We start from the raw sequence: 24,401 nt of genomic DNA on the forward strand, positions 1-24,401 counted from the left end.
TAATAAAGATATCAATTTAGATAACTTAACCCAAAAACGAAATCGGAACAATTTGCTAAAGACGAGTTTTATGGACGGAAAGGGTGACGGCGATGGAACAAACTTCAGGTTGTCACATTATCCCCCCGTTAGATGGAATTTCGTCCCAAAATTCAAAAATTAGGATACAATTCATGAATTCGGAAGAGATGTGGATAATTCTGTTGCATCGGGTCTTCGCGCTCCCAAGTGAATTCAAGTCCCTGCTTGACATTCCAGCGAACCTTCACTATCGGGATGCGGCTTTGATTCGAACATTTGATCTCTCGATCCATGATCTCGATTTGTTCTTCCAGGAAGTTTAGGTTTTCGTTGATCTCGATCTCGTCAGGAGGGATTACTAGGGTTTTGTCGGGCAGGCACTTCTAAAGATTCGAGACGTGGAAGACATGATAGATACTACTAACCTCTTGAGATACTCAAAGTTTGTAGGCCATGGGTCCAATTCTGGCGAGGATCTCGAAAGGTCCGATGTTCCTCGGGTGAAGTTTTCCGTGCTTTCCAAAGCATATCATGCCTTTCCGGGGTAAGACATCCAACAGGACGCGATCTCCAACAAGAGGGTACATCTTTCTGTGTCAGAGTAGTTAAGGTTTTGGCGATTCTGGAAGAAATATCTGGGTGGGTCTGAGATAATAGCTGGCGGGACTCAAGAATTGACGGGTTTCTGTGGGTATCTTAGGTGCCGACTAATTCTCTATCACCTTGATTTTTGGAAGGGTCCACGAGTATGCCTTCTTCGATTACTACGTGACCAAGGAAAGTGGTTAGACCGAAGGGTATCACTACAAACTCGTAGTGTCCATATCGAGTCCTGAATGCTGTTTTGGAAACATCACTTTCATGGACTCGTAGCTGATGATACTCTGACCTAGGGTCTATTTTTGAGAAGTAGCTGGCTCCCTGAAGTTGATTGAAGAGGTCATCTATTCGAGGAAGAGGATATCAGTTTTGACGGTCAACTTATTTAGCTCACGGTAGTCAATACACATCTGGAAGGATCCATCTTTCTTCTTTACAAACAATACCGGAGCTCCCGAGGGTGATGAAATCGGCCTGATGAACCCTTTGCTAAGTAGCTCATTAAGCTGATTGGATATCTACTGCTTTTCTGTTGGCGCTAATCAATACGGAGACTTAGCTACAGGGTTAGCTCTAGGAATTAAGTCAATACAAAACTTGACTTGACGTACGGAAGGAATTTCCCGGGAGCTCTTCGGGAGAGATGCTAAGAATTTCAGAATTCGGGGATGCGCTCGAGGTCTTCACTTCCTGTTTCTCATTGATCACATAGGCTAGGAATGCATGGCACTCCTTTCCGGGAAGCTTTTTCAGCTTTGATGCAAGAAATGATGCGAAGATTGGAGCTAAGATTATCGCCATAGATCAATGAGATTCGGGTCAGAGGAAAGATTAAGACGGATGGCCTTTTCGAAACCAAGAATATCAGTATGAGTGGAATCAGTCATCCCATGCCAATGATAGCATCAAAGCTCTTCATGAAAAATTTGTCATTAGGTCGAATGGAAAAGAATAATCGTCCAAAGTAAGGATACAGCCTATGGATATGTCGTTAGCGTTCTCTTTCTCGCTGTTAGCCATCTTGACGGTAAACGTTTTGGTTACTAACGAAAGACTAAGTGTAGGAAGGTGTTTGAATGAATAACTAACAAATTTTCTTTTTCGGCACTAGAATCGAAAAGGATTACAGGCATAAGAGTTGTCAAGGAGGAATATACCTGTGGCAACGATGGGGTCGGCGGCTGCCTCATCTTGTCCCATAGCTAGGACTCTCCCGGTGTTGCCAGTTGTTGTTGCCTTGGGGCAGTTTCGCTTGTAATGCCCGACTTCACCGCATTCGTAGCAGGCATGACCGATACCGGCTCCGGAAGCTTGATTGGTTGATTGGGTTGGTGTTCTACAGCTTCGCGCAAGGTGACCCTCCTAGCCACAGTTTTTACAAAACTTTTCACGACATGGGCTAGGGATACGATAGTGGTAACTGCACCTATTGCACCACGGGAGGGTACCAGTATATCCGGTGATAGGTGCTTGGGCTGAGGAACCGACAACGGAAACAGCAGCGGGGGTAGTAGCAGCGTGGACTGCCACAGTTTATTGCTTCTTCGAGGACTCCTACGAAGGCTGACTCTTCTTCTTCTTCCAAAATTTTCTCTTCTCACCACTCTTCTCTGTCGGCTCAGGAGTGGTGGCTGCTTCCTCAAGGTCATCACTATAGTCGATTAGAGTCTGCGCTAAACATTTGGCGTTGTCGTAGGTGTCTGGATTTGCAGCCAAGACATTACCCTTGGTTGGCTGGGTCAAACTCCAGATAAACCTCTCAATCTTTTTACTCTCTGGGGTAACCAATCCCGGACAGAGAAGCGCCAAGTCATCAAATCTGGATGTGTAAGCGACGATATCAGAACCCTTCATCTTTAGGTTCCAGAGTTCATGTTCTAGTTTCTGCATTTCGCCCCGAGGGCAGTACTCCGCACGTAGAAGTTCCTTCATGATTTCCCAACCCATAGCATTAGCTACAGGTAGGGTTAAATATTTGACACGACCATTCCACCAAGTCAGGGCTTTATCGGTGAAAGTGTAGGCGGCGAACTTCACCTTATCTGATTCAGAGCAGGCACAGATTTCGAAAATAGATTTGATTTTCTCGAACCATCGAGTTAGGGCGATAACACCTCCAGTGCCATCGAAAGATGTGGGTTTCGCATTCATAAAATATTTGTAGGAACACTCCTCCCGGTGTCCCTGGTTACCTTCCTGGTTTTGGGATTGGGTACCACCACCGGAGCCACCGGAGTTCATCTGAGACATGGCGGCTGCCACTACGGCAGTAACAGCTGCCTAGAATAAGACATGATCAAATTGAGGAAGAGGTGGTGGTGGCGGAGGGTTGTTGTTCTTTGAGATGGGCCTCTTCCTTGGAGGCATCTTGAACTAAAAAGATCAGGAAAGAGAGGATGGTAATTCCTCTGAATTGAATCTAGAGATATGAAACAAGCGATATTTCAATATGATAGATATAGAATTCTATTAAGCGATAATGCAAAAAAGAGTTATCAAAGCAGATAAACTATTGCTAAAGGAATGATTAAGAAGCAACGCTTGAATGAGGATTTTCTATAAAGGATTCGGCTCAAGAAATACTCCCATAGTATTTCATGTTTTTCGCTGTGACGACGACTCATTGTTTGGGTATTGGGTAAGTTTTAGGCATGCCAAGCACCACAGTCACTCCCAAGCACATGTTGGCCGTGTCTCGAATGAATATAGTTGATCAGGCTATATTGATACTAGACACGACTACATAACTGCCCAGGTTTAACCGCAGCGTACAGCACCCATTTACTTATGTGTTGTTCTACTCGTAGTTACGGATTCCGGCGGTTAGGTATACTTGTATACTTTTCGAAAATACTTTTATTTTAAAGTATACTTTTAGTTCAGAGTACTTATGCCCCTTTTATGTTTATAGTCTTATACCATATAAGGTTTGGTATAAATAGTTCACTATAAACAAGGGCTCTGATACCAATCTGTCACACCCCGAAACCGTAGGCGGAAACATTCCGGGGCGGAGGTGACGTCATGCGAAGTATCACAACCAATGTACATAGTAAGCATAGTAAACACAAAACATTACATTACATAGAATTATTTACATTTGTTTGAAAGTAAAGTTATACATGATTATAGATATATACATCCAAAATGTACAAAAGTGAAGATGTGTCTTCTACGTACTCCGTCTTCGTGAAAAGGATCGCTGGGTACCTGTCTAATGCGAACCTGAGAATACAAGCAGTTTGAAAATCAACATAAAGCTGGTGAGTTCATAAGCGGTTTATTTTCGCAAAAGAACAAGTTTCCTTTGATTTTCTGAAAGAGTTGTTATCCAAGAAAATCCCATATTTTCTTATAAAGATAGTTTTGTTATCCATTCGTTACATAGTTTGATTTAGAGCAGTTATGTTATCCCAGGAAAAACCCTTATTTTCCTAAAAGTCGTGGTTAGTTCTTAGTTCGGATTGCAATGTACTAGTATCTACCATACCGTTAATATTAGATAAGTATTCTAAAATCCTGGTTATCCTACACACGAATGTCGAATATCTACTATACTTATTCGCAATTTTGAATCTTTGGAGACACTCAAAGAAGTACACTAACTGTATATTCGAAGTTCTGGTGACATCCAAAGGCGTGTTTTAGAAGTATTTCTGAAGCTTTGTCGACATCCAAAGGCATATATTTTCGAAACTCTGTCGATATCCAAAGGCGTACTTTCAAATTATTTCCGATACTTCGGTGACACTCAACGCGTACACTAGCTGTATTTTCGAAGTTTTGGTGCCATCCAAAGGTGTGTACTAACTATATTTTCGAAGTTCTGGTACTATCCAAAGGCAAACATTAGACATATTTTCAAAACTCTGTCAATATCCAAGGGCGTATCTTAGACGTGTTTTCGAACTCTAACGATATCCAAAGACGTACTTTATTAGCAAATACTCTATTAATGATTAGCGTGGATTCTTTGTAGATTATAAAATATAACATGTATTATAACATTTTATAATGATCTTCTTGTTTAGTATGAAGACTAACTTTGCAAGTCAATCTGTTGGTTAATACGGTTTTTTGATATTAAAAGCATACAAAACATGAAACATTTGAACTGAAAATAATAAGTTTGAGTACCAGATTTCCTTGTATTGTTGCTTGTATTCCCCCCTAAAAGCATTTGAAAACATAGGGGTATGAACTCACCAATCGAGGAACGTGTCGGTTTGGATGCTAAACGTTAGTTCGGGACTTGCAAACGCACGAGATTCCTATTTAATATGAAGAGATACATAAAATGTATCTAATTAGAACTTGATCTATTAATTAAAATGAACAAACACTTCGAGGCGTGAAAACACTTCAATTCAAGTGTTTGGAGTGACCCGGGTGGCATCTAAGGGGGGTGTAAGACCTTGGCATGGAGTTTACTCTTCAAGAGTAAACCCTTAGAGGAGTTTTCGGCCCTAATGACCATATCCCATGAGTTTACGGCCATAAACTCATGGGTGGTGTTCTTGGGTGCTAAATGGCCTTATAACACTTGAGGGGTGATGCTAGGTTTGGTTCTAGGGCATTCGAAAGGGATTAAACCAACACATGGACCAATTTAAGGAGTTTATAGCATTAAACTAAGAGTTTACAGCCGTAAGCTCCCTCAAACCCCTTCCTTTAATGTTTTGGTGGTCCTAGATTAATCACATGTGATTCTAAGTCATTATACAAGCCTTGGATGGAAGTTAGGGCACCATTTGACCAAGATATAGGAGTTTACGGCCCAGGAACCTTTACTTGGGGGTTTACGGCCGTAAGCTCCTATGGGGGTGGTTTTTATCAAGTTTAAGGACCCTAACACATCTGTGGTTGCTTCTACACATTATTTCAAGGGTTATGAGGTGTTTAAGGGGCATCTTGACACCTAAAAAGGTGTTTACTGCCTATGAAAGGGTGTTTACGGTCCAAGCATGTTCTTGGGCCGTAAACTCATGTTTACCCCTTAAATGTTGAGTTTATGGTGTTCCTAGTCCATTCAAATAAGTCCTTAAGTCATTTCCAAGCTTCAAAAGTGGTTTGGAAGGGTTTTGGGGCTTCAAAACCCCATCTATGTGTGTTTGCGGTCTTGGACTATTCCATGGGCCGTAAACACATGATTATGGTCCTATTTCAGGATTTAAACATGAATTTGAAAGCTAAACATGTTAATCTATGAGCTAGGATAGATATCTTACCGATTTGGAGCTTGAATTGGGTGATTTTTGGATCAAAAGCTTAGATTTGTAGTGAGTGAGTAGAGAGAGGGTGAAAAGCTTCAACATGAAGTTATTTGAATTTTATATATGATTAAAGTTTGAGACATAGAGGAGTTCTACCCGATACTGACGTTAAACAGGGCTTTTAGTCGTACCCAATTAAGTTGTCATAACCCGACGTGGTCGAAACTAAAAATTTCATCAATTAAAAATTTGGGATGTTTTCATGAGTTTCTAACGGGTTTGGACACTCACGAGATCATAATAAAAATATCAATTTAGATATCTTAACCCAAAAAAGAAATCGAAACAATTTGCTAAAGACGAGTTTTATGGACGGAAAGGGTTACGGCGATGGAACAAACTTCGGGTTGTCACAGTTTTACGGGTGACGAACTTGCCCATTGTTCCAACAAGGAAGTTATGTGTAAATCTATATGGGTTGAGACCCCCACTCGTGGTTGCTAGCTTACAACCCAACGTTTATAGGTGAAAAACTTGCACAGTTTATTATATTCCGACGTAGATGAAGCTGCGGAAATCTATAACAAGGTGTGACACTTGTAGCACCATTCAGAGGTAGTTGTGTCGTATTAGCAGCGGTTATGGACTCATGGCAGCACAATTTAAAAGCATTATACTTTTTCGATATAGAAGCATGAATGTTAAGTATAAGTTTCCCAAACACTTATACTCTAGGAACAAGAAACTTGTAGGTATATTACTTATTCATTAAGTAAACAATTATAACTAGCAAACATACTCGTATAGAATTGAAATAATATTTATACGTAGCGGTTATACTCGAATAGAAATGAAATAAGATTTATACATAGCGGTTTTACTCGTATAGAATTGAAATAAGATTTATAGTAGCGGTTTTACTCGTATAGAATTGAAATAAGATTTATACGTATCGGTTTTACTCATATAGAATTGAAATAAGATTTATACGTAGTAACCTTCGTTTTTATGGGATTACAAACACTTATATGCATAGTATATGAAACTTATAGGTATACTACTAAGTAAACCATTATACCTAAAATATATATATATACTATATGTTAGAGATATGAGTTTGAAAGATATTTTAAAACTAAGTTTTATACTTTTCGAACTAGGAAAAATATACTATTTTCTCAGAGTCAAAAACTGTGGACTCACCAACTTTATATTGACGTATTTCTAAAATGCATGTGTTTTCAGGAACTTGATAAGCTAGAGTAATCCAACTTTTTATTATCAATAGAGGTATGTAGTTTATGAAACTCTTTTGTACTATTCAATATATGTTATATAAATGTGATACAAGGAATGACGTTGCACCACCCGGTGTTTCCGCCGCCTGCTGGGGGTGTGACAGTTTGGTATCAGAGCTATTGACTATAAAGAGCTAGTACTTTCTTAGGAAAGAAGGACTATAGTCTAGGGCTTACTCTTTAGGTTGAGGAATGTTCCTGAACCTACAATAAAAATATTATTAAATTGTACTACTGAAGGACTAGTTACGGGAACAGTGAAAGGATAGACACCTCGCTTGGGTTGCTGGATTTTAGAACGGCTATTTGCTAAAATGATCCTGCCTACTGATTGTCCTGAGTGGCCAGTGCCTTATCATCTAGACCTGAAGTAACAAATAATAATTAATATTACCTGTGAATACAACAAACACAAAGATATATATTTATGTATGAACTCAGTCCCATGATGAGAACACATGTATATATAACCCAAAAATATAGAAAACCCAAGCCCTCGATAACTATACAATGCAAGGTTTTAGGTCAAACTCCTTAGTCGAGTTTTATTGTACATGGGCCAAACCACAACTAAACGTAGACTGATCACCTATGTTTAATTATGGTCAGACCGATGCACAACTAAACTTGGATACGGTGGTTGACAGACTAAAACACCTAAAGATTCTATAAGATTCAAGATAGATCTCAGATTAGGATACCATCAACAGAGAGTACAAGAAGACGATGTTTCGAAAACAGCATTTACAACTCAGTTTGGTCATTATGAGTTCCTAGTTAAGCCTTTCGATTGACCAGCACTCCAACAATGTTCATGGAGCTCATGAATAGTGTTTTTCAAACCATACTTGGATAAATTCGTGATAGTATTTATCGATGATATATTGATATATTCACGAACCAAGGAAGAACATGGTTAACACTCGCAAATGATATTGGAACTACTAAGAAAAGAAAAGTTGTAGGCCAAATTCTCGGAATGTGAATTCTGGATTAGAGAGGTACAAATTTTTAGGGCATGTGGTTCTCAAAAAAAGGGATTCATGTCGACCCTTCCAGGATTGAAGCAATTAAGAATTAGGAAGCACTGACGACTCCAACAGAAGTGCGTCATATCTTATGGTTTGTTGGCTACTACCATAGATTCATTGAGAATCTCCAAGGTAGCCAAGCCACTTACAACACTAATACATAAAGATATAAAGTTCAACACGGAAGAAAAACAAGAAGCTACTTTCTAGAAACTAAAAAAATGTTGTGTAGTTCACCAATTCTATCCCTCCCAGATGGCACAGAAGATTTCGCCGTAGACTGCGATGCATCAAATCAAGGATTGGTTTGTGTGTTAATCCAAAAAGGTAAAAGTTATCGCTTATGCATCTCGACAACTTAAGGTGCATGAGAATAATTACACTACCCATGACCTTGAATTGGGAGCTGTAGTTTTTACACTGAGAAGTTGGAGACACACAATTAGCCAGAGAGTATATAGGTGATACCTAATGTACCGAGCCAGAAATAATCCATGAAACAACTAAAAAGATCGCGCAAATTAAGGATCGATTTAGAGGCTGTATGTGATCATAAAAACAGTTATACAGACGTAAGACGTAAACCTTTGAAATTCCAAGTTGGATAAAGTAATATGGAAGGTCTCTCCTTGGAAAGGCATGATTCGATTCGGGAAACGAGGAAAGCTAAAATCTTGATATATAGAGCCTTTTGAAATTCTAACAAGAATTGGTTCTATCGCATATCGACTTAAGTTGCCTCAAGAGGTAAGTAATATACACAATGTTTTCCCCAACTAATTAACAATTCCTCATCCACAATAGAAATTTTGGGACGAAATTTTTTCAATGGGGGGAGAATATAACACCAGTCAAAATTAGGCCAAAGATAATTCCCACAAAAATAAAAAATAAAACACACATTATAATCAATTTACTATAATATTTAATGACATTTTCATTCAACACAACAACTCTATAGTATTCCAATAATATATAGAACATCTAAATCTGACTTCGCATGAAGAAGTTATTATAAATTATATCACTATAGCCTTTATAATTAGGTATTGAAGTTTAAGAAAATTTGTAGTACTCGGAAATACCTATGCGTGGATATAAAGAATGTAAAAAACGGAGCTCGTATGAAAAAGTTATGACCTTCCGAAGATGTAGTTGTCTGAGAGCATGACACGTGGTAGAAAACCTAATCTGTTAGGGATCATGACATGAGCATGTTTGCTCACGACGTGAGGAATCAAACAGACACTAATCGAGACTAGGAAACACTTGGGAAGGCTACGGGATGACTCATGGAAGCTCACGGCGTGAATCTATCATTCTCACGCCGTGAGAAGTCATCCGGACACCTTTTAATGCTCGAAACGCAAATGGCAAGGCTACAAGTTGATGCAGCCAGGCCTCGTGACATGCGTACTGACTCTCACGAAGTGAGAGGGCCCAAAATAGCCTATAAATAGCGATCAAAGCTCATTCAATCGTTACAACTTCTCCGTTCATTCTCTCTCCTTTTCCTAAGGTCATTTCCTTTCCTGGGCGTGACAACATCGGGCCTCTGACCATTTAGATTCTATAGATCATGCTATTAGGGTGAGTTTCATGGCCCCACTTTTTAATTTTTTCGTGGGAAAATGCATGCTAAATTTTATATAAAAGTTAATACAATGTTTATATGATAGTATATTTGTATTAACATAGATAGTAATATTAATCGGGATATAGTTGTTTTGTATCGTATATACCTAGAATATATATATGATATACTGAAAACATACAACTATCTTAAACTTGTTAGTATGTTACTATCATAGATTATACTAATGTAACCTCGGAGTTATACACGGGAGTTATCTATTATGTGCGATACAACCCTGGAGTTATACTCAGGAGTTCTGTATATACTACTTAAGTATGTTGCTATTATTAGTTTTATCTTAGATAAAACCTGGTTTTACTTCAAGTTATAGTTGTTGTACTGCCTAAGTATTATAGAAATTAGGAGTAACGTTTAAAGCATAGTCTATTAACTTAGGGTTTTAGACTCGAATATGCTTTTGCTATTAGAACCATATGAGGTCGATAAAGTCTACATGAGCTATTTTATTCATCAACTAAGATTAGAAATCTTAGTGGAAATCATATGACTGTAAATGTTAATCCCGTGTGAGCGAGGAAGTTGCATGTATAGAATTATGCGGGTTAACACCGAACTCATGGTTGCTAGCTACAACCCAACGGTTTTACAGGTGACGAACTTGCCCATTTTTCCAACGAGGAAGTTAATTGTGTATAAATCTATGTGGGTTGATACCCCCACTTGTGGTTGCTACCTTACAACCCAACGTTTTTCGGGTGACAAGCTTGCCCGGTTTATTGTATTCTGATGTAGGTAAAGCATGCGTAAATCTATCATAAGGTGCGACACTTGTAACACCATTATGAGGTAGTGGCGTCATATTAGCAGTGGTTATTGACTCATGGTAGCACAATTTTAGAAACATTATACTTTGTCGATATACAAGTATGAATGTTAAGTATAACAAGGAAATTATAAGTATACTACTTACTCATTAGGTAAACAATTTTACCTAGCACACATACTCATATATAATTGAAATAAGATTTATACGTAGTGGTTATACTCGTATAGAATTGAAATAAAATTTATACGTAGCAGTTTTACTCGTATAGAATTGCAATAAGTTTATAATAGCGGTTTTACTCATATAGAATTGAAATAGGATTTATATGCAGCGGATATACTCGTATAGGATAAAAAACAAAGATTTATACGTAGTGGTTTTACTCGTATAGAATTGAAATAAGATTTTTACATAGTAACCTTCGTTTGTATGGGATTACAAACACTTATATGCATAGTATATGAAACTTATAGGTATACTACTAAGTAAACCATTATACCTAGAATACATATACTATATGTTAGAGATAACTATGAGTCTGAAAGATATTTTAAAAATAAGTTTTATACTTTTTGAACTTGGAAGAATATACTATATTATCATAGTCAAAACCTGTGGACTCGCCAACTTTATGTTGATGTATTTTTAAAATGCATGTGTTTTTAGGAACTTGATAAGCTGGATTAATTTAACTTTTTATAATAAATAGTGGTATGTAATTTATAAAACTCTTTTATACTATTCAATATATGTTATATAACTTTGATACAAGGAATGATGTTACACCCCCCGGTGTTTTCCGCTGCCGGCTAGGGGTATGACAGTTTGAATATAAGATCGACCGATTTTTAGCCTACACAACCTAAACAAAAATCAAAGATTTTGTTAATAGTAGCCCAACGGTAAAACGACAGACGAAAATGGACATCGGATGACAAATTTATGAATTTTAATGGACTTTTCCTGTCCCGGCCTGTTAAAAATATAACTTCAAAAATAAATTCAAAATTAGCCGACAAAGTCTAAATGAAAGTTGTAGAGTATGTTTCCACCTATGCATGGATATAAAGAACGTTGATAATGGAGCTCGTATGATAAATTTATGAATTTTAGAAGTCGAGAAGGTCATTTATGAGACTGCTCAAGTACGCTCCCGATAGAGAAGAGTGCCCCGCGTACTCGCATATTCGGTCTGAAGAGGTCCACATCGCCCCAACAGTCTTCGGACATCTGTCCTTCGAATCGTGTTGCATATGCCGGAACGCCCTGTGCACCAAGGTACGTGCAACCTACTGGCGAGGGTACGCTCAACGTAACTGCAACTCAGCCCCAATATAAAGGGTGCGAGGGTGTCCCTTATTTCTCACATCTCACCCTTTCTTTCTCTCTTTACTCTCTCTTTCTCTCTCTCTCTCCCTCTAAACACCCCCAAACCCTAGAAACTTCCCTAATGTTAAAGGAAAGACCCGGAGTGCCCGAAGGCTCCGAGAAAAAGAGCTTTTTGGCTTGGGAAGTTCTGGCTCGCAAAACCCTATTTTTAGCAAAACCCACTGTAAGTGAGATCCACTTACCCTACTGATAAGTTATTAAATAAACTTGAATATCGATTAGATCTTTGTAACAGGTAGTGCGAAGAACATAAACAATAAACAAGACAAAGTTGAATCACAATATGTCGAATGATTAATTCAAACAATCCTCAGCAGAGCTCGACTAAGAACTTCCGCTGTAGAGGACTTAGGGTTACAGAATGATAATGAAACTACTCTGATCGATCTATTCTTTTGTTACTATTGATTCAGTCGTTAACCTAAGATGCATGCAAGCACCTATATTTATAATAAACCCTATCAAGCTCACAGTTGGACAGGCCCAAACCAGAGTTACAAAAGTAGACTAACTAGCGAGCCCAATCGACGCAATACTTAACAAAACACGACCCAACAATGTCCCCCTTTGCGTCAAATTGGAGCGAGACTACTTCTTCTTCTTGCTTGGGCCAGCAGCGGGAACTTTCTTCGTGGTATCAAACAAACGAGAGATTAGCGCAAGGATCGTCTGTCTGAACCGAATGTACCAATGTATCATGTCGTCGAAGTACTTGATATCATCCGATGTGTTTTGTTGTGGATGATCCCCAACACATGCTTTAGGCAAGCAATGGTGTACAGATGTTTATCAGCTAAGGCAAAAAGACATTTTTGTCCTTCGTTCCTAGTGAACATGACTGAATTCCGTCTCGAGTCAATTTTGCCCATCTGCATTTGGTTCAGATCACTGGCCAAGCCAACAGGAGATATTGTTGGTTTCTTCTTGAAGACGCTTGCTATCTCCTGATCCATCAATGCAACTTCCATGATGTAGCACACGAGCATCCTTTTGAAATGGTCGATAATCGGACCATATTCAGCTTCGTTGGTCAGAAGGATGTTGTGCAAGATTATCCAATCATGGGGATTGAGGTTCGGAAGATCTGCTAAAGAAATGGCATGTTCGGTTTTGGCAGACCCCCGAAGCACCTTGAACCAAACGTTGATGAAGTTCCCTTCACTGTACGGCTTCAAGACCCGAACGTTTATAATTTTCGGAGCGCTCCAAGTCTAATATTGAGGATGAGCAGCCTTCAGATAGAAATTAATCAAGTCCCGATCAACCTGTGGATGAGGATGAGGGAACTCTGAAACGTTGGCGAAGGCGTGAAAGATGAATGCCTTTCGGGTCAGAGGCATATCGAATTGAGAGTCGACAGTGTTGGAACAATCAAGCGATATAACAGGTTCCAGCCACAAGATGCTTGGAGTGTCGATGGCTTCTTTTATCATCCTCTCGAGAGTCCAGACAGGAAAAAGAGTTTTCCTACTCTCAAGAAGGTCGTGGGCTTCCTTCTGTTTTCTTTCTGCTTCTTCAGCTTCTTTAGCCACACGAGCACTGATATCAGCATCATCGACTCGACGTTTTCGCTTTAAAAGATCAGCGATAGTCTCTTGATCTTCATCTTCATCCTCAGCAATATTCTTGCCTTTATCTTTCACACGAGAACCGGAGGCTTGACCTACTGGAGGAGGTTCGGTTGTTTGAGTTGCCTTTGAGGATGGAGGTGGTTGAGACATGGACTCCTTCTCTCCCCCGTGTTTCGGAATGGACACAAAATCAAGAAGCCCTTCAATTTTGCTTAGCAGGGCAAGGGCAGGAGCGAGCTTCTCTGCAAGGTCTCGCCTCACAGTGTAGTTCAGGATGGGATCATGTGCTTCAAGGATGTTGGATATGGCAGAGTGGACATCCGAAACACACGACTTAATCACCTCCCTTTCGGACCGAAGAGAATCAACCTCCTGTTGAGAGTTAGAGAGTTGAACACTCTTGACCTTCAGAGCGGTGGTCTTCCTGGCTAAAACATCCAACAATGAGTTCTCAGCAGCCAAATCGGCTTGGAGTTTGAGAGACACTCGTCAATAGTAGCACGAAATGCTGAGTTGTCGTCTGAGAGCGTTTGACGAAATGAAGCGAAGGACTTCAACTCAGTGGAGACAGACGTGGCCAACTGTTGAACAATTGGTTCCAACGTAGTCTTAGCGGCATTTGCACTCTCCTGTAAAGACTTTAACAGGGCAGAGGCATCAGAAAATAGTTTATCGAGTTTTTCGGTCGCAGCCTGACAGGCTTTTGTTGAGGCATCAATGGCGGAGGTTGCAGAAGCGAGAGAATCTTGCTGAGTCTTTGAGAAAGCATCAACAATCTTCTGAACTGCAGCTTCAGAAAGTGATGATTGAGACGTGGAAGAAGAGGCAATGAGCAAGTCAACCTTGTCATGGAGCTCCTTGAGATGTTTCTTTGTAACCGGAGCGTCATCATCATCATCGCTCTGTACTTGAAACGGACTATAGTAGACCGAGTCAAACGTCATATTTTCCCCGCCAAGGAATGTTTCGTCTCCCTCAGAGGCGTGACCGGGAGATGGTGGTGGTGAAGAAGCTGGTGGTACAGTAGTATGGGTAGGTTCGGGTTGGGTTGTTTCGAGTGTAGGTGTGCGGGTAGGTTCGGGCGTTTTGGTAGTTTCGGGTGCGTTGGTAGTTTCGGGTGCTTGAGTGGTTTTGGGTGCAGCAGTATGAACCCCCGTATCAGATATGTTGGCTCTAACATTTGCAGTGGATGTTGTGGTTGCATCGGTGAATATTGGTGGTGGCATTGGGATTGAAGTGTTTGGAATGTGTGTAAAGGGGTTTATGGTGGGAATAGAAGTAGGAATAGTTTTAGGAGGAGAGGGAATTGGAGAAGGAGGGATTTGAATTTCAGGGGTAGGAGATCTGGGTGGAGTGCTGCCTCGTGGAGAGTGTTCAGAATCCGAACTCTCACCCTCAGACTCGCTTCAGGAGGAAGCGATAACCAGCTTTCTTCTTGGTTGGGTTTTTCGCCTCTTTTGCTGCGGAGACTGAGCAGCCTTTGTGGGTTTCCTCTTCTTTGGAGACGGGCCTTTACCTCCTTTCGCCACCTGTTTCCTCTTATCAGCCTTCTTGCCTCTTGGAGCAGGCTTGTCGGCGTCATGAATAGACTTCAACATCTCCGGAGTGAGATCCCTCGGACCGGAACGCTTAAATTCTTTGTAAGTTCTGATAATCCGGCTATCAGCTGGAACATCACCATACATAGACTCCGGAATTGAACCGTTGAATGGAAAATTGGAAGCATCTGAGACAATGATCTTCGTGGTATGAAATGTACCAATCGAAGACATCGGAGCACCGACGACAATGGGGACGTGGTACTTGTCCATCACCCATTTCGTGATCAAGGTCCAAAACCTAGCGTAAGAAACTTCTGAATGCCTTAAGGAAGAGGAGAGACTCTGGATGACTTGTTGCCATATAACAGACCCATAATCTACATTGATGCCATTGTAGATACCATACATGATTGACAGAAATAGTCGACTGGCACCATCAGAGCCAACACTCCTTTCAGAAAGGCCTTTGAATAAAACAGTGAACATCCCGTTCCACTGTGGACGCAGGCATGACTTCTTGAATTTCGCGACTGAAGTAAGCACCTCCGTATAACCCATGTTGTAAAACATATTGAACAAGTGCCCCAGTGGAATCATCTCAGCATTAACCCTCATAGAGTCAGCTTCAAACCCTAACAGGGAGCAAAATCGTTACTTGGAAATTGATGCTTTGTGCTGAAAAACGTCAAAGAAGATTCTGTCAACCGCTTTGTCGTAATGAGCAGTCGCAAAGATTTGCGACAAGAACTCCATTGGAACTGATTCAGCTCTTGTAAGTGCAGGAGCGATCGGAGAAAATCGCAAGCACTCGATTATGGGGAACATGAAGGCATCGTAAGACTGAGGAGTTAAATCAATGATGAGGCTTTGTTGAGAGCAAATGGGAAGTATATGGGATGTTGCGTGAACAGAAGATGAATCTGCCATTGTTTGAAAAGAGTGAAGAAGATGATGAACAGGGAAGAATCGAGGAATTTTGGCTCTCTGGGAATTTTGATGGCGGTAAAGAGGTAAATGAAGGATTGTGTTGCCTTTTATACTGGGGTTTAAGGAGAGAGAGAGAAAGATCTTCCCAAATCTTCGATTGAGAATGGAAGGGTTTTTCGGAGTTGACTGATGCGTGATAGTTGGGGTTGCCGATGATCACGCATGAGAGAGAGTGTCAGACCCCTAAGAACACGCCTCCCATCAAGCGTCGTTTGAATATAAACCGTTTCAAATTCACACGCGCTTCTGCGACGCCATTTAGAGATAAGACGTTTCCAATTCGCACACGTTCCCTTTTAGCGCCATTTGAAATCAAATCGATTAGACTCCCGCCTGAGTCAGCATGTCATCATCTTATCCTTTTAAATTGTAACGACATCTTTTGAACAATGCTCCTACGTGGATTAAAATTAACCACAACTTGTAATTAACAACCAATCCAATGAAAATTCCTGTAATTAATAGAACCGGAATTTTGGAAAATCAAAGATTTTCTTGCTAAGGGTGTAAAAGAAAAGAAATAAAGCAATACTTTTTAGGAAAAATTGTGATGTCAATAAAGACACGAAACAAATGATCCCGGGCACGAATCTCTTTCTTCAAAGTCAAGAGAGACCTTAAAGTGTTTGTTTGGTTTCCCGTTGGAATAACGATCAAACACTTATTAAGAAGTGTTGAAAGGATTCTTTTAATTAGGCTTCTTAGGGTGGCTTTCGCTTTGATTCAACAGTCCTAATCTTGAAATAAGATATAAAGTGAACAAAGTACTTGTGAGACCGGTGTAGTCTGCTGAACAAGTAGGTTGGTAATAATTTTAAATTGGCTGGGAAATATAAAATCTCAACAAAAATTAAAAACTGGATCCCAAGGGAAGAAATGTTATTGTTTTTAACAATTTCATAGGAATCACACAAAAGAAAATTTTGAGATTTCATGAAGATACGTCCGTCAATTCATTAGTGAAAACTAGAGCAAATTAATTGTTCACCGTCAATTCAGATTGGGTATTGAATTTTGGGTTTCACTCAGCTCGTAGTGGCATGAAACTAAGATCATGAATGCAGTTATTGGGTAACCATAAACCTCAGTGGTAATTACTGAGAGTCTCAAGGGTTACGTTTCGGAACTGAGTGGAATGGAGAAATGTAATGTAGATGGTGTAAGAAATCAAAGTACCTCTGCTGTGAAAGATAGGACTAAGCAGAAAACTCTTATCTCTTGTGAGAAGAGAGTTAGGTAGCTCACGATTAGAATAAATGTGATAGCCTAATTGGGAAGACAAGGTTTGTGTATACCAAGTCATTAAGGCTATTATTCAGAATCAGATGAGGCTTTGGACACATACAGCAGCATGCTTCTAGGGACACTTAACTAATTCAACAATTTCCCCATAAACAAACACACAAATAAAATTAAAGCCAAAAAGGAAATAAAGAACAAAATATTTTTGGAGTTTTTGAAATTATATATTAAGAAAAATATTTTTGGAATTTTTGATAAATAATAGTGAAAGAAAAAATAAAAATAATAAAATAAAATAAAATAAATAAATAAATAAAAAAATAAGACTGAGAAAGAAAATAAAAAGTTAAAAAAAAAACTTTGGAACCGAACCCAAGCGTTCGGTCTATTTCGGTTGTGAGAATTTGAGAAACCGAACCCGAGCGTTCGGTCTATTTCGGTTGTGAAAAACTTTGGAACCGAACCCGAGCGTTCGGTCTATTTCGGGTGAGAAAAATTGAGGAACCGAACCCAAACGTTCGGTCTATTTTGGTTACCAAAGAAAATAGATTTTCAAAAAGGGAATAATTTTGACAATAAGATAAATGAATTTGGAACAATTGTACATCAAATTTACAACCAAGAAAACCACCTTTGATTGATGAGCGAAAAGCAGATTATCCAACCGAACCTGAGCGTTCGGTTCATTTTGGTACATTAGTACAAGACCCGAACCCGAATGTTCGGTCTATTTCGCTTCTTACTTTTGAGTTTGAGAGGTAATTTGTGGTACTGACTCTGATTCCATCATGCCTAGCCCTTGTAGAATTTTGTTGAACGATGCTTCAGGAAGGGCTTTGGTGAAGACGTCAGCCAGTTGATTAGTGGTTCTAACAAAATTAATTTCAACGTTCCCATCTTCCACGTGATCTTTAATGAAGTGATACCTCAGTGCTATGTGCTTGGTCTTGGAGTGTTGTACTGGGTTATGACAGATCCTAATTGCACTTTCAGAGTCACAATATAGTGGGATCTTTTTCATATTGAGTCCATAGTCCCGAAGTTGACTTTGGATCCAAATCACTTGAGAAGTGCAGGAGGTAGCTGCAATGTATTATGCTTCAGCTGTAGACAAAGACACACAAGTTTGTTTCTTTGATTGCCAGCTAACCAACTTCCCGTCAAGGAATTGGCAGCCTCCAGTGGTGCTTTTCCTGCCTAGTCCACAACCTCCAAGGTCTGCATCTGAGTAGGCTTGAACGAAGAAGCCTGAGTTGGAAGGATACAATAGACCTAAAGAGGTAGTTCGCTTGAGATAACGAAGTATGTTCTTCACTGCAAGCATATGAGTTTCACGTGGATTCGCCTGAAATCTAGCACAGTAGCATACAGAGAACATTATATCAGGCCTGCTAGCAGTAAGATAATTCAGTGAACCGATCATCTGGCGATATAGCGTAATATAACCTGTTGGCTTATCCAAGGATGGAGTGAGCTTGGTGCCGAACGCCATTGGAACTTTAACCTTTGAATCTCCCATCATGCCAAATTTTGCCAGGAGAGTCTTTGTGTAAGCTTCCTGATTAATAAAGATGCCTTCGGGTCCCTGTCTAATATTTAAACCAAGGAAAAAGTTGATTGGACCCATTGAGCTCATTTCAAATTTAGTCTTCATCAGCTTTCTGAATTCAGCCGTTAAGCTAGGATTCGTTGAGCCAAAGATGATATCATCGACGTAAATTTGAACAATCATAAGGTGGTTACCTTCCTTCTTACGAAAGAAGGTTGGGTCAACCGAACCTTGTTTGAATTTGGACATCTTTAAAAACTTTGTTAGCGTTTCATACCAGGCTCTCGGAGCTTGTTTCAGTCCATATACGGCTTTGTCCAAAATATAACAATGATTAGGGTACCTTTCATTTACGAATCCAGGAGGTTGCTCCACGTACACTGTTTCTTCAAGTTCTCCATCTAGAAATGCACACTTGACATCCATTTGGTAGACTTCAAAGTTTTTGTGTGCAACATAGGCAAGAAATATTCTAACGGATTCCAGCCTAGCTACAGGAGAAAAAGTTTATTCATAGTCAATTCCTTCCTCCTGACAGTATCCTTTCACCACCAGACGTGCTTTGTTTTGTATCACGTTCCCTTCCTTGTCTATTTTGTTTCTGAATACCCATTTGAGACCAACAACTGAGGCATTCTGAGGAGTTGGAATGAGGCGCCAAACTTTGTTCCTTTTGAATTCATTCAGTTCGTCTTGCATAGCTTGAACCCAATCGGAGTGATCAAGAGCAGTGTTAACTGTCTTTTGTTTAACTTTTGATACGAAGGAGTTAAACATACAAAATTCTACTTTTGAAAATAAGGAAGTTTGTTTTGCCTTAAGTTGTGATCGGGTCAGAACTTTTTCAGAGACATTATCGACAACTTGAGAGACAGGATGATCTCTGGTCCATTTGACAAGAGGAGGGTAATTTGGATCATAGGATGGATCCAATTCAGCGTTTACCATCTCTTCAAGTTCGGATTGACTTTCATCGTCATAAAGCATATCGGCATTCTCCCCCTCGACAAATAAGCTTTCAGGTATTTCTTGAGTATCTTGAGCTACAGAGGTTTCTGGTGGTGCTGAGCTTTTGGGTGTTGATGCACCTTCGGGTGGTGAGGCACTTTCGGTTGTTGAAGAGCGTTTGGGAGCAGCTTGAGAACTGTTCTCCCCCTCAACATGTGAGCTCGGCTGTGATGACGAAGATGGATCCTCCCCCTCGACGGAAGCATTGTGCGGTGGAGATTTGTTGGAACTGGATACTCCTACATTCATTCGCGTTGTAGCATCTTTGACAAGTTGCTTCAGATGATCTACCCTGTTGTCTGTTGCGCTAGCTTCCAAGAGAATGGCCTTCTCTGGTTCATCAAATAACTCGACGAACTTCTCAAAGAGGTATGCAATCGAGGCTGTGACTTGACCTGTTTGAGGAAAGATTTCTCCAGCTGTGTCTTCGTTGGCCTTTAGCTTTTTGACATAGCTATCATCAAAAGTCACGTAATAAGTTTCTTCTATTTTCCTCGAGCGTTTGTTTAATACCCTGTACGCTTTAGAAGTGAGAGAATAGCCCAGAAAAATCCCTTCATCGGCTTTGACATCAAACTTGTTGCGGTGTTCTTTAGAATTGAAGATGAAGCACCGTGAACCGAACACATGGAAAAATTTGACATTTGGCTTCCTGTTGTTGATGATCTCATAAGGAGTGAGAGTGAATCGCTTATTGAGATATGACCTGTTCTGTGTAAAACAAGCTGCAGAGATAGCATCAGCCCAAAAATATAAAGGTAAAGAAGCAAAACTTAGCATGGTTCGGGCCGCTTCACACAAAGATCAGTTTCGTCTTTCGACAATTCCGTTTTGTTGAGGTGTGTAGGGAGCTGAGAAGTTGTGACTGGTTCCTTTTTCTGCCAAGAATTCTTCGAATTCTTTATTTTTGAACTCCAGCCCATTGTCACTCCTGATGTTGCGAACGACTTTCTTCAGCTGTACTTCAACCTGCTTGATGAACATCATTAACTTGTGAGTCGCTTCATAATTTAAGCTTCAGAAAGAACACCCATGTAAAACGCGAAAAGTCATCAACAATAGCAAGAATGTACTTGCTACCGCCGATGCTTTCGATAGATGATGGACCACACAAATCAATATGAAGTAACTCTAGTGGTTCAACAACTTTAGTGTTTATTATTGATGGATGACTTTGACGACTCTGCTTCCCCATTTCACATGAAGCACACAAATGTTCTCTATCGTACTTGAGCAATGGAAGACCTCGAACATGACCTCAAGTGACAAGTTTGTTGATATCCTTAAAGTTGAGATGTGAGAGCCTTCGGTGCCACAGCCAGCTTTCGTCATATTGTGCTTTGGATAACAGGCAGATAGCTGGATTCCCTTTGATGGGTTTGAGGTTCAGGGGAAACATTTCACCTTTGCGCTCCGACTTGAGAATAACTCTTTTCGTCTTCTTCTCAATTATTTATGAACCCTCATCATTGAATGAAACCTTGAGACCAGTACCTCCAACAAGCTGAGATACACTGATGAGGTTATGTTGTACTCCTTCTACGTATGCAAGCGTCCTAATCGTGAAATCACCGTTTGTAATCATTCCATAGCCTTTTATGGTGCCAAAGGAGTTGTTCCCGAACTTGACATTTCCACCATTTGAAAGAGACCTAAATTCCCTTTGCTCTTCCTTCCTTCCTGTTATGTGACGCGAGCAGCCACTATCAATGTACCATTCTTCGTCAAACTGCTCATCACTGATAACCTGCAAAAATTAAGCAGATTTAGGAACCCAAAGTTTCTTGGGTCCACGTGAGCCTTTCACAGGAACAGGAATAGTAAGACAGATGTCAACAAGATATGTTCTTTTTATTAGTGTTGTTTCATCTTTCTTTTTGATGGTGAAAACCTTAATTTTATTGGGATTTGTTGCTTTTGGTTTGGACTCTGGTTTAACTGACGAAACATTTAATTTTCCTTTCAGATCAGTTGATGATTTAGGTTTTTGAGAGCAAACAGAATAGAATTTAGAATGTGGTTGAGAGGAATTAGAAGAATTGAAAGAATTAGAAGAGTTAGAATGAGAGAATTTAGACTGAGATGATTTCTTGACTTGAGATTCTAGGTGACCCTTTTGTTTTTGATCATCAGTGGGACCGAACCTAGAATTTTGGTCGCTTTTGCTCTCTGAACCGAATCTTTGCTTTCGGTAGATAGTGTTCTCTGAACCGAACCTCTTCTTTCGGTTGATATTCTTTTCTGAACCGAACCTCTGCTTTCGGTTGATATTGTTCTCTGAACCAAACCTCTCCCTTCGGTTGTTATTGCTCTCTTGTGATCTAACAGTACTTTTCTCTGACTCTAAATTTCTGTCACGATATGAGAAATAGGCATTTTGAGATTGCCAAAACTGTTTTCTTTCAGAGAGATTCTTCTTGTATCTCTGATTCCTTTGCTGTTTTTGATTTCTCACCTGCTTCGGCTTATGATGGATATTCGCTTTTGGTTTTTGTTTTCCGTCAGCTGGTTCACTCCGAACTGATGATGTTTCGCTTAAAGGAGTGACTTCTTTTGCAGGAATTCCTTTTTCTTCAGGAACATCTTTTGTACCACTAGTACTTGGCACGTCGAAGCTATCAGGGTTGTTTAAAGGTTTTGGCACATATCTGCCTTTGGTTTTCCATGATGTCCTTTCTGACAGACCAACTGTTTCGTCAGCATTGTCGATAGGAGCTGACCAGAAGAACTCATCGCAGCCATCAGCATTATCTTCGTTTACAATAGTTGTGAGTTCAGCTGTCTGATGTTCGGTTACACCTGTGACCTTATACACCTGATTTGGAGTGGTTCTAACCTTTTGGTATACTACAGCCTTTTCTTCAAGGATCGGGGACTTTTGTTGGGACAAACGAGCAAACTCCACAGAATTTTCTGAAATAAGATTCTTGTGGTTTTTGGGTTCGCTCTTAACAAACTCAGAACAGTCAACTACGTCCTCTACAGAAATTTCACTCATATCATCGTCATCATTAAGCTCAGAAACATTTTCAACATCAATTTTATTTTCTGAGCTCAAGTTGGTACTGAATGAGTCAAACTTTTGTATGGTTTCGGTCCTTAGTTTCAGTTTATCATTTTCATCCAAAAGGTTTTTCAGCATGTCCATATGGTCCTTGGACTTTATGAAAGATTCGATTTTGTCTAGACCATACATATATGTCGGATTAACATCCTCAGACGAAACAACACTTTCACAATTATACGCTTCAGCAACAATTTCATCCTCCTTAAACTCAAGGAAGGGCAAAATCATGCGATGAATTTTATGTCCTATTTCACAGTCCAAATGAAGCTGAGTGATATTAGTATAAAGACGCTTAGCAATTAAACAAAAGACATTTCTCTGTTTTAAAAGTTTTAAATTGTCTCTTTGCAAATAAATATTTTCATCCTTGGTTTTGATTAACTCTGACTCCTTCAGTTCGATCCACATCCTCCGTTCCTCACTCTTTGAAGACACCCTGCTTATTTGGTCAGTTTGGTTAGAATTGGTGACTCGTGTTTGAGTTAAATTGCTGTCTAGATGAGAGATTCTTGAATTAACATTTTTTAATTCTTTTTCATATGAACTTTGTGGGACTTTGAATGCAATAAAAACGGATTGTACCTTCTTCATTAATTCATCAAGTTCGTTGAACTGCACGCCGAGTGGTTTTGCTGTGAAGCACAAGTCCTCACACTCCTTTGTGTCTTCATTCCCACCATCTGTGTTGTATCCCCTCATCTGAGATACATCAGACACCATCAAGCATTTTCCACCTCTACCCTCATCTTTCGCCACATAAGCCTTTCCATGAGAAGGCTTCCTTACTTCATCATCCTCAGAGTCGGTTGACCAGACCTCCACGCCACCGAACTCATCATTCGCTACCGAACCCTGCACAATTAAAGCATTCATAGAAGGGTTAGCAGTAGATTTCTTTCTCTTGATCTCTTCCAGCTTTTTCAACAACACTGCTTCTTCATCTTTCTCCTCATCCTTTTTTGCCATTTTCTTAAGAACACAATCTTTGGCATAGTGGTTCTTTCCTCCACAATAATAGCAGCTCACTCCCGAATCTCCTTCAGCTTTTGGTTCCTTCTTTGGTTCTTCTACCTTCGGTTCTTCCCTGACCTTTTCAGAACTATAACTTCCCTGCCAATTTCGGTTCTTATTGGTGGGGAACCTTTTCTTGATGAACCTTTTTGGGTTTGACACCATCATTGCATAGTCTTCAGAGGTAAGGTCATAATCCTCTAGGTTGAGGTCTTCATCTTCCATCACAGCTTTGCTTTTGGACAGAAGGGCCAATGAACCCAAGCTTGAAACCACATTTTTCTCCTGTAACACGATCTTTTCTTGAGATTTCAGAATGCCTACCAGTTTTGCCAAAGAGTAAGATTTGAATTGCTCATGCGCTTTAACTGTGGACACAACCGCTCTCCACTCAGATCTGAGACCGTTTAAAAAGGTAACCTTTTGTTCAATCAACTTCCTTTCAATATC

The sequence above is a fragment of the Lactuca sativa genome, chromosome 4 (assembly GCF_002870075.4).
Source record: "Lactuca sativa cultivar Salinas chromosome 4, Lsat_Salinas_v11, whole genome shotgun sequence".
NCBI lineage: Eukaryota > Viridiplantae > Streptophyta > Magnoliopsida > Asterales > Asteraceae > Lactuca > Lactuca sativa.